The sequence below is a fragment of the Symphalangus syndactylus genome, chromosome 23 (assembly GCF_028878055.3).
Source record: "Symphalangus syndactylus isolate Jambi chromosome 23, NHGRI_mSymSyn1-v2.1_pri, whole genome shotgun sequence".
In the NCBI taxonomy this organism is placed as follows: domain Eukaryota; kingdom Metazoa; phylum Chordata; class Mammalia; order Primates; family Hylobatidae; genus Symphalangus; species Symphalangus syndactylus.
The window spans coordinates 65,048,682-65,060,125 of NC_072445.2; positions in this window are offsets into that span (position 1 = coordinate 65,048,682).

Sequence of the window (11,444 nt, forward strand, 5' to 3'; positions counted from 1 at the left end):
TGCTAGCAGCACTCTGCACCACTGGGACTGCAAGTCCTTATTGAGGGGGATCTAGGTGGCACTTTACAGTGTTCACTATAGGGCCCAAGGCCAAAGTAGCCTCTCAAGTGGCTTGAGGTACAGCCTTGTACATACCACGTTGTACCTTGTATGTACCTGCTCTGAGGTCATTCCTGAAAATTATCTCCAATGTTTGGGGGAAATCAGAAGTTCAGAAGCAAGGACAGACCTAATTAAAACCAAAGAGACCGTATATTAAGGTAGAAGAGTCAGGAATGGCTTTATATTAATACATAGTCAGCACAAAGCTGAAAACACCTCACCTGTGGCAGACTGCAGCATCTAAGAAGAATGTCTGGAAATTTATATTCTGCAGTTCAGATTCTACCCATTCACAACATAAATATCCTGTTGAGAAAAGCAAGTCTCACTCAGTTGATAAATATAACCCTCTCTGCTGCTTTTGTTTCAGTTTTGAGATGACCTGGCTGGCAGTGGGCTGAGCCAGTCTCTCAGAACCTTTGAAGCACTGGATGCAGGCTGATGAGCTGCCATAAACGTCTTTGAGTCCCCACACTGCTCAGGAACTGCATATCATACCAAAGTCTGCCTATGTGATCTTTTAATTTGTGAATGTAAAAACTAAGGTGGGAGGCAAATACTGATGTTCTCAATAGACCCGTCTCAGCTATTCCGTTCAAACAGGGCCCAGAATCTTCAAAATTCTGCTTCTTCAGCTTACCTCCTGTCTCAGGCTGGTTCCCCAGAAGCATCCCAGAGATGCGGATTTGTGAGAAAGTGATGTATTGGACAGTGTCCCCTGCAGGGAAGTGAGGATGCAAGATAGTGAGAAGGAAGCCAAGCAAGGGTGCAATGTCAAGCAAGGTCCCATGCTTGCAGGGTGCCTGGCTTCTCCCACAGAGGAGGATTGGAGACCGCGAGCCCCTCCCTCCATTGGTCAAGGGCCATCTCAGAGGGATGTATGTTTCTAGGAACCCCCCACTCTCTCTGCACACAGGCGAAGCAGACTCCAGAAGCAAGAGGGCAGCCCTCTCACAAAGAAGCATGGGTTCTGGATACCGGGAGTAAAAGCAAACTCGGAGCCAAAGGGCATGAAAATGGGAAAGGGACCCAAGGAAATAGAGTAGTGCATCCACCATGAGTAAGTCCCACAGTCACTGAGTCAGCACCTGCTGTGTCCAACACCGTGCTAAGTATCATGGAGAGGAGAGAAGTTGCTAGACTTCCCTGCTGTCATCCTTAATGGACTATTTTCTCTTCCCTAGACACCTCAAACTGGGATTTAAGGTACACAAGCTCACAGAAATGGCTTCCTGGAATTATGGCCATGAACATCAATGAACTGTTAGGGCCCATAGTTACATCTGAAAAATGGCTGCCATTTCAATACACGGTATTAGTTACAATAAAAGCAACAGCCAAAATAATATTGTGGCAGTGACTAGCTTGATGCTCATCACATCTCTACCTGGGCACACAGCAAAGTTTTTTATTCCAGCTCCCACCCTGGATCTCGGGTCCGAGTTCTCAACAATGAAATGCTTCCAAGCCAAGTTAAACAGCCACAACTTTTCAATAAAAACTTAAAGATCCTGTGTTGAAGACAGTGGCACCTTAAAATGCAAGGGCAGTATCCTTGAGTCCTCAGGTCACCAGAAAGCCACCCAATCAGGACCTTTGACACTAGACTCTGTGTTAGTGAGAAACAAACTTGTGTTAAGCCATCATGATTTTAAAGTTGTTAGCAGCTAGCTTTCTCCAATAGGATGAACATTAATAAACACAGTGGTAACAGCCTGCTGGGTAGTATCATTATTCTCACTTTGTTGGTGAGGAACTTGAGGCTCAAAATGGTCAGAAAACTAGCAGATGGCAGAGCTGGTATTTAAAGCCAATTTTTTAATCCCTATCCTGTGCTCCTTGGTCACGTAAACCTTGTGTGAATATGTTTGATGCTTTAATGGAGCAAAGAGGAGAATATGAAAATATCGGATTAGTTTGGTAGGATACGGAGTGAGGAGGAAGAACACAAAATGGAAAGGCTCCACACGTCAGAAACCAAGCTTTGGGCACTCCACAATTTTGCTAAAGACTTCCCTGCCTGCTCACATCTGGTCTGTTCCCCAGTATCCTCACTGTATTAAAGTTGTTTCTTTGTCACATTTTGCTTATTTTTCTGGTGTGATTTTGTCAACTACTTGCTACCAAGGAGAAGAAATGAGATGATCAAAGGGATATCCCCCAAATCCCCAAAGCTGTGCCCCTCAAGTTCGAGAAGAGAAAGCAGAGAACTCTTGTTTAACATGGACGTGTTAGTTGCCATCCCCTCTCCCATCCCCCCATTTCTGTGTTAATAGAACTCTGATTTTGTTCATCTAATTCCAAGTTACCAAGTCCTTTAGGGAAGGCTAGGCTGCCCTCTTACTCAGGACTGAGAGTTCATGGTTGCAGCCGGATAGGACAGAGTGATTTCCCCTGCCAAACAACTGGTTCAGGCATGAGGTGCAATTTGGGCCAATGGAGCTAAAAGTGAAATCTGCTGATGGGGCTTCTGGGAAGGTTTTTCTTGAAAAACAACAACAACAACAAAAGCAAAACAAAACAAAAGCCACAAGATAAGAATGTTTGCTTTTCTGCCTTTGGACTTGGGCTCTGTGTGTTGTTCCTGAAACCAAAGCATCTTGAGTCCATTAAGAGAGCAGCCTATGAGGATAAGCCAAAACACTGAGGATGGCAGAGTAGAAAAATAGAAATAACCTGGATCTTTAAGACACCGGCGAGCTGGTGAATTAATCAACCCTGGAACAGCCATTCCCCCAGACTTCTTATTATGTGAGATAACAAACCATCTAATTGTTCCAATTATGATGAATTAGAGTTTCTATTACTTGCAGCCCAATGCATTTCAAATGACTCAACTGATATTTTGTTCCATGTTCTTAGAGAAGAACAGAGAAAGAGTTTCTGACTACCACAACCCCTTTCTTAGTGGCTCAGTCAGCTTTCTAAGTAGATTCTTAGCTTATACCCACCACTCTGATTTGTAATTACCTCTTTCCCACTTCTCTTACTCATGATTCCACTAATCTTAAACCCCACATGTTAGAGAGAGTCTGCTGAATTCCAGCATAACTAATTCTTGCATTTACCCTCCTCCCCTCATTGGCCACCTGCCTATTCTCATTGTTGTAAGCAGGAGAAAGATGTCCTGACAGTGCTTAGTCAAGGGATGGCAAATGTTTTCTTGGGTTTCCATATGTGAGTAATTGAAAAGAAAAAGGAGAAAAAGCCTCATTTTTACTAACATTAATTAATTCACACAAGGTCACATTTTGCATTATTTTAATTAATTTTCATTGAATTCACGTTCAAAATAGGAGGCAAAAAAATATTCATTAATATAAGTCATGAGGACCCTAGGAATAACAGAAAATTGGACATTTTTTCCTTCTCCTCGGGTGCATGGTGGGGTTTGTGAATTCCTAACTTTTCTCCCACATATCCCCTTCATGGATGACAGGAAGAAATAGACTTTAAGGCATTAACTCCTTCTGGAAGCCTTTCCCAAGACTTCTAACCCCTGCCCGTCTTCCTCCTCAGCCACCGGTTAGGTCCCCCATCCCTGTTAAAGCCCTGAAAACTTCCATCTCACAGCCACTACATCATCTTGAAATTATTTACTTTTTCATTTCCCCACAATACTGTGAGCTCCCTGAGGGGAAGACCTTGTGCTATTTATTTATCTTCTAGCATGATACCTGGCATATATCAGGTACTTAAGTTTATTGAATGAATGAAAGCCAAGAAAACTTTTCCTTGGTTTCATTTTAATTTCACTAAGGATAATTATGTTTATATTGCTGTATTATATTGTACAAAATGGAAATTAAAAGGGGAAATTCCTTTGATAGTAGCACCAAAGGGCTGCATATGGCAGGGTAGATAGCAGAACACAGCTGGCGGCTGGGCCACTCTCTGAAATGTGGACTTAGGATTTGAGGGCTAGTCCTTGTGCCTCACACCTAGGATAACAGAGGAGTCTTAAAGTATGCCTGGTAGCACATCTACACTCTTCTAGGTGGCTTCCAGAAATACTTTTGTTCCATGTTTTGGCTTTTACGACTGTCCCCAAATTAAGCAAAGGCATTTTTCTTAGCTGAGCTAACAATGATTCTCTAGATACTTGCTTATCTAATGTGTAAATCCCCCACCACTCATTTGTTATTTCTCAGCAGTCCTGTCAGATGAAATTTCATCCCACTAAGGCTTGTTGAGCACATTGATGTGCCCAGTTATGAAACAAGCCCAACTGCGGAACTGTAAGTCCTTTTTTGGTTGACCCATTTATCTATTTCCTCATTGTCCACCAGCCACTTAATTCGCTGTCCTCCTTGTTCCAACACACCATATGGAATGACCTTGCCCACCCCCATTTGCCACACCAGCATGAAATAAACTGGAGGAAAAAGCAGTAGTCTTCTCATCTTTTGAGAGGAAGCTTTGTATCTGGGAACATTTGAGGCTGATTTTCCCCATGCTTAGATTTACCTCAGTGTTGAAATTTGTAAGTATGTATACAGTGACCTGCTTCTAAGAAAACCCAGTATTCAGATTTCTAAATGTAGACCCAAATGTTATTCATACCACAAAAAGTTCCCCAATTTCAAAGAAATTGTCCTCCTAGAACTCTTACAAATCAACAAGAATAAGATTGATACTCAAATAGAAAAATGCACAAAATATTTGGATAGGCATTTTCTTTACAAGGTTAGGGGATCTAACCTTTAAATGGCCAATAAGCATAGAATATGCTACATTTCATTATTCATCAGGAAAATGCAAGTTAAAGCCATAATCTAATACCAATAGACCCCCATCATAATAGTTAAAACAGAAAACCAAAAATAGTAAGTGTTGTCAAGGATGTGGAGCAACTGGAACTCCTACACACTGCTGTCAAGATGCTGAATTGGTACAACTGCTGTAGAAACCTATTTGACAATATCTGCACAACTGAGTATGCACATAACCTTGACTCAAAGACTCCACTCTTAGGCATATGCCTAACAGAAACGCACATATGCATTCACCAAAACACACGTACTAGGATATGCATAGCAGCACTATTTGTTATAGGATAAAACTGGTAGTTCTATGAATGCTAATTAACAGTAGGATGGATATCAAGAAATGGTGATATATTCACACAATGGAATATTTTATAGCAATGAACACAAATTTACAACTACATAGAACAACATGAATGAAATTTACAAACACAAAGTTAAGCCAAAGAAGATAGACACAAAAGAGTATAAACTCTATGAATCCTTTTAAACAAAGTAAAATCTGGCAAAATTAATCTATGTTCTTAGAAGCCATGATGGTGGTTATCCTGAGGGGGTAAATGACTGGAGGAAATGTAGGCGTTTAGATAACATTCTGTTTCTTGATCTAAACTGGCTACATAGGTATGTTCAGTTGGTGCACTTTTGGGCCGGTGCATTATAAATCAACAAAAAGCATTTTAAAAAAAAGATTTAATTCAATTTACAAAATGCCCATGCCATGTGGAACTTTCTAGAAACATATTTGCTGTCCAGAGTGAAATGTAGCACCTATGTTCAAATGGATTGGGTATTATCCCTCCCACTATTTTCACTATTCTGGAAGGACAGGGACTTCAGTTACACATTAGGGAACAATTTGTATATGCATGACATTGGATCCTGCATTTTGGAGTGTTATTTCTAATTGCTCCATGACCACACACTCAAATTGAGAACCAGAGGACAGGGAACATTTTACATTTTCCTGCCTCTCCAAGCCACCCCTTTCTCAATGCCCAACTGACCAAAGGATTCTTCAAAGGAACACAGCGCTGGGCTGGAGAGAAGGATTCCTTACTCCTCTCAGTCATGGAAAAAGCTCTAAGGCAGGTTCCCTGTCCCTTATAAAGACAGCATTTATTACATCCTGGGAGCTCATGGGAAGCATCTCAGTTCACCCCCACACACTCTGTAACCTAGGCCTATTTTACTGCGGAGAAAACTGGGAGGCATTCCCCAAAGGGCCACATCCCTGGGAAGTGATGAGTCGGCACCAGGAGCCGGCCAGCCTCCACCGGCACACAAACTGCCCAGCATTTCCTGGAGAAGGCCTCCCCTGCGATTTCAGTGTTCGTAAGTGGCTGCCTTTCTTCTGAAAGTAACCACCTGGGCTGCGGCTATCCTTGGCCAGCCACCAAGGGGTAGCTCTGATGCCCCCTCCTCCATCTTAGAGCCTGAGACAATCTATCAGGACTCACTTGCTGGTGGTGCTGGCTCTCCCTAGATCCCAGTGGAGCTCAAGACAGCCTCACCGGACTCTGAATCTGCCTGCTCTTTCTCTGCCAGGAAAGAAGGGAAGCCCCTGGAGCTTTCCTGGCTTTTCTGTGCCAGGTGGAACCCAGAAGCCACCCTGATCAGCATCTGTGAGGATCTGCTCAGGGCATGCAGCCCCTGCAGACACTCTCGGGGCTGCCCTGGTTAAAGACGATGGCTGGCCTCCTGAATTTCCCCCAGGCAGCCTGATTGCAGGCTCCACATCACAGCCCAGCTGGTCACAGCTCTCCATCTATTGATCACACCCGCTTAGCACTGCAGACATAATGCTGCTCAGTCATGCTCTGGGGAAGGCACAATGCTACCGGGGGATGTGATTAGAGCTCAGCTTGGTGAAATCAGCGGCTGGCCTCGAGCTCAGCCCAGCAGCCCTGTTTCTTCCAGGCCTGCTCAGCCCCACACCAATGGGTAGCAAGCTTGTCCTGTGCCCAGTGCTCTGCTGTTGTCATGGAAATCAGTAAGGACAGCCTCACAGGTGGTGTCTAAACTGGCATGTCGTAGGTGAGGGTGGGAAGAACATGAGTCACTGTGCCCAGGGTCCCCAGTCCCCAGACCCCAATGTGTAGCCAACCTCCAGTGACAAATTTCTGCACTATCTGCTTCCCTGGGCGTGGGGAAGAGAAACTGCTGCATGATCTCAGCAAGAGTTGCAGAGTTTCTATTTGGCTAGAACCTTCCAGGTCATCTGGTTGGTGTCCATTTATCAGTTAGGAAACAAGCCCAGAGAAGTTAAGTGACTTATCCAAGGTCACACAGCTGTGTAAGTCGAAGCATGAAGGGAATCCAGGCTTCCTAATTCAACAACCCCCACCCTACACATGGCATTTCAGGTTTCTTTGAAATCAAGGAATCCCTCTAAGCCCTGGATGGATGATTACAGGTTGTGGTTTCAAGAGTGTCTGCTGAGGTGCTTCCATGGGGAAGGCTGAAGAGATCTACGAAAGGACCCTTCAAGCATGATGAACTCTAAAGGATAGAACGCCCTAGTTGCTGGCAGAAGGTCATTTGCAGAAAAGTAGAGAGAAACTCACCTTCTGTTTGGGCAGCAGTAGTGGGGAGGCGAGGGGACACTTTTCTGGTAGTGTCCTGAAGAGCTGCGCTGGTTGGCGGCTGACTACCACTGGGTATCAGGACGCCCAAGGTCCTTCTAGGGGAGAGGCAGAAATTGCTGGCTCCTCCCGGCATCTCTGACAGCAGCAGTGGTGTTGGGCTCATCTTCCTGCTTTGCTCAATGTATCATTGGAACCTGAGTAAATCTGTCGTCTCTCCTGGAAGCTTGGCATGTGGAATAACTGAGGCAGTGACAGCAGGCGTCACATCTGTAAGGAGCCACAGTGCAGCCTCTGTGGACACTTGTGGTATTCAGAATGGTCAGAGCAGGGTCACACGCTGGCTCAGTCCTTCTGGAGCTGGAATCCCATGTAGTTCCCTCCTGTCTTCCCACCAGCCCCAAGCAGGGCCCACGTACCTGCTCCCCTCAGCTGTCAAATTCACTCTATTTTCTAGTCCCTTCACTGTGAAGATTCTCTTCAGGTCAGAGCACAGGCTTCTCTTCAACCACAGTGTCCGGCTAGTCCTAAAGCACATGGCACCTTTGTGTCTGCGGAGGCAGATCGGGTGGGAGGAGGGGCGTCCTATGAGGCTGGAGCAGGAAACACAGGGACTCCAGGGAAGGCATGTGGTTGGATGTCCTCAGGCTCGGCAAGTCTCCATTTGCTCTTCAGGGTTGTCCTTGCCTTTCTGCAGCTCCCAGGAAAGCCCAGGCCCTTACCCGGCTTCACCCAGCCTCATCTGACCTCATCTGCCTTCACCTGCCTCACCTGCCCACATTCAGTTTTCCCTGACCTCACCTTCCTCAGCTGCCCTCAGCTAGTCTCACCTAGCCCCATCTGCCCTCACCCAGTCTCATTTGCTCTCACCTGCCTCACCTGTTCCACCTGCCCTCGCCTCGCCTCACCTGCCCTCACCGTCTCAACTAGCCTCATATGCCCTCAGCTGCCCTCACCTAGCCTCATCTACCCTCACCTACCCTCACCCAGTCTCATTGCTGTCACCTGCCCCCACCTAGTCTCACCTAACCTCATCCGCCCTCACCTGCCTCACCTGCCCCCACCTAGTCTCACCTCACCTCATCCGCCCTCACCTAGCCTCATCTGCCCTTACCTGCCTCACTTGTCCAGGGAGCTCCCAATCAATATCCAATCCCCCAGGCAGGACCCTGCATTATGCCCCAATTTTCCCTCCTCACCCTCCCCGCCCCATCCTCATTCTCCAGGCATGTGCCCACTCTCATGGACTTGTGAGGTAATTGGCTGGGTATGTGGACCAGTACTCAATACCATGTACAAGTGAGAGCAGTGGCCAGTGACTTTGACAGTGTGCCTATTCCCAGCACCTTCCAAAAGTGTCCATCCATCAGTGTTCCAACTCCTGGCCAGGCTCCTTGCCCCTGTGGACCCATTTCCACATGAGAGCCCTAGATCTTTTTCAACAAGAAAATCCGTGCCCCGACCCCACCCCAAAGACAGTGCTATGACTTTTAGAGGAAAATATTCTATTTGTGAGAGAGAGTCGAGGCTCTGAAGCCAGAACAGATCTGAGCCCTGGCTTTGCCTGCCCCTCACTGCCTGTCCTCTAACGCTTGGTTTTCTCATCTGTTATGGGGGTGAACATGACGTCAACCTCACGGTTTGTGTGAAGGACTGAGTGAAATCATACCTAAGAAGCAGTGGCCCTGAGCTACCCCAATAAATGGAACCAAATGTTTGCCTCGCGTCAAACCTGTGAGCAGGTGGGGCGTGTTCTATCATCAAAGGGATGAGATGTGCAAATGGAGGCCCAAGGAGTGGCCTGTCTGGAGGCAGAGGGAGCTCAGGCCACACCAGGAAAGGAAGGAGGACGCCTCCAGTCCCACCTCCTCAGCGTCCCCGTTTCTATTCTGTCAGCCTCGGTTCTTCTTTGGTAGGTTTGGAAGATGCAGAGAGGGAGGAGTTATCTTTATGGCTCACATAGACCTGGCTGCATGCACAAATCCCAAAATAAAATCATTCCTCAGAGTTTGCCCTAGCCATCATTTTCTAGGTGAAGAAGTTAGGCCCAGAGAGGTTAAGTGACATGCCTGGGGTCACACAGGTGCATAACAGCCTGTTCCCTCCATGCCCACCTCTGTGCCTGAGGTACTGTCCCTTTTTTGATTCAGAGACCTTTGCTCTAGGTTGTTCTTCGTTCACTCTTTTGCAGAATCCTGGAATCAGGGGAGCTCTGGGACCTTGTAGTCCAAGCCCCTCTGGAGCCCCACCTGATCCAGACTTCTCCTGCCTTCTCCCAAGTCGATGGCTTTGCCTGGTCAAGCCTTGTCTCTGTTTTCCACAGCTCTGCTTGTCCAGTGACTGTCCTTTTCCTCAAGCCTGAAAGGGTCTCTCTGTCAATTCCACCCAGTAGCACTGAGGCTTGGAAGAGGCTCCAGAGAGGGCTATGGTCAGAGCAGGTGGGACCAGGGTTTAGCTCATCCTGGATGCACGCAGCCCAGCAAGGGAATATCCAGACCTTGGGGACTACGTGTCCAAGAAGTTCCTACTGCAGCATAGCAAAGCCAACCTTCCCAGGTGGCCCCAGTGGCCCAGAATCACAGCCAACCAACCCCCTCCCCTGACAACGGTGTCAACTGTGCTGACTTCACGCCCAAACTCTAGCTTTAGAGTTTCCAAGGCAGGACCGAGTGTTCTAGCCTCTGGCTGGAGTCCATGTCACAGGTATCTGGTTGCATCTCTATTAAATCCAGCCTAGAGTACTCATCCTGTGTCCCAGCCCTAGAGGGGAAGACGGCAGCAAATCCCGAGAGGATTTTCCTCACCATAGTTTACAGGAGAACAGACATTCAAGGCTGCTCAAGGAGCAGGTGGCTGCTGTTGTTGTTTTTTGTTGTTTGTTTTGTTTTGAGACAGAGCCTTGTTCTGTTGTCCAGGCTGGAGTGCAATGGCATGATCTCAGCTCACTGCAACCTCTGCCTCCCGGGTTCAAGCAATTCTCCTGCCTCAGCCTCCTGAGTAGCTGGGATCACAGGCACCCGCCAACCCTGGCTAATTTTTGTATTTTAGTAGAGATGGGGTTTCACCATGTTGGCCAGGCTGGTCTCGAACTCCTGACCTCAAGTGATCCACCTGCCTCAGCCTCCCAAAGTGCTGGGATTACAGGCGTGAGCCACCGCACCTGGCCGCCTGCTGTTGTTTGACAAAGTTGGGTATTCTTAGGTATCCAACTCTAGCTTTTAGGAAACAAGCACAAATATTTATTTTTCACAGCAACCAACAATTATTTCTTTTATAAGTTCACATTCACAACCATTTTCCCACTCTAAAATTGGCACAAATTTGAAAAGCATAATATATAAAGCTGGTGAGGATATCGTGAGATAAACACTCTCATTCACTGATGCTGTGAATTTAAATGAGAACAAGCTTTTTTAAAAGCAGTGGCAAAATGCATTCAGAGTTTAAAGCATCTATTCCATTTGGCTCAATTCTATACATGCACCGAAACAAAGAAAAAAAAAAAAGAGGAAAATGCAAGCCCCGCCCCCACCCAAATCGAAGAACAAACAGGAGCCATTTCAGGCCTCAAGTGAAGCAAGGCATGCGTCTCAGCTCTGACAGTCCCCGCCCATAAGACCTGGGAAGGTCACAGCCTTCACGCTGGCTCAAGGGGCTCTCCCCAGCAGGAACCCAGGCTGCTTCTCCCAGGACTGTGCCTGACAGGTAGGGAGTGCTCATAAGTCACAGCGGTTATTATCACTACAGGGGTCCCTAACATCTCAGTGAACCCCCATGTCAGGGAAACCAAGAAACTGGGAATGTGGCCCCAAAGCCTGTAGGAGACCGTGTGTGGGCCCAGAGCCTCCCCTTCACCTCAGAGGGCCAGGGAGCCCACAGGGCAAGCAGGGACTTCGGCAGCGCCCGTCCAGTGGACCCCAAGTCGCCCTGTCACTCAGCAACCATACCCCGGCCCCAGGTGGCAGAGGAGGGCGGCCCTCAGGCGGGACAG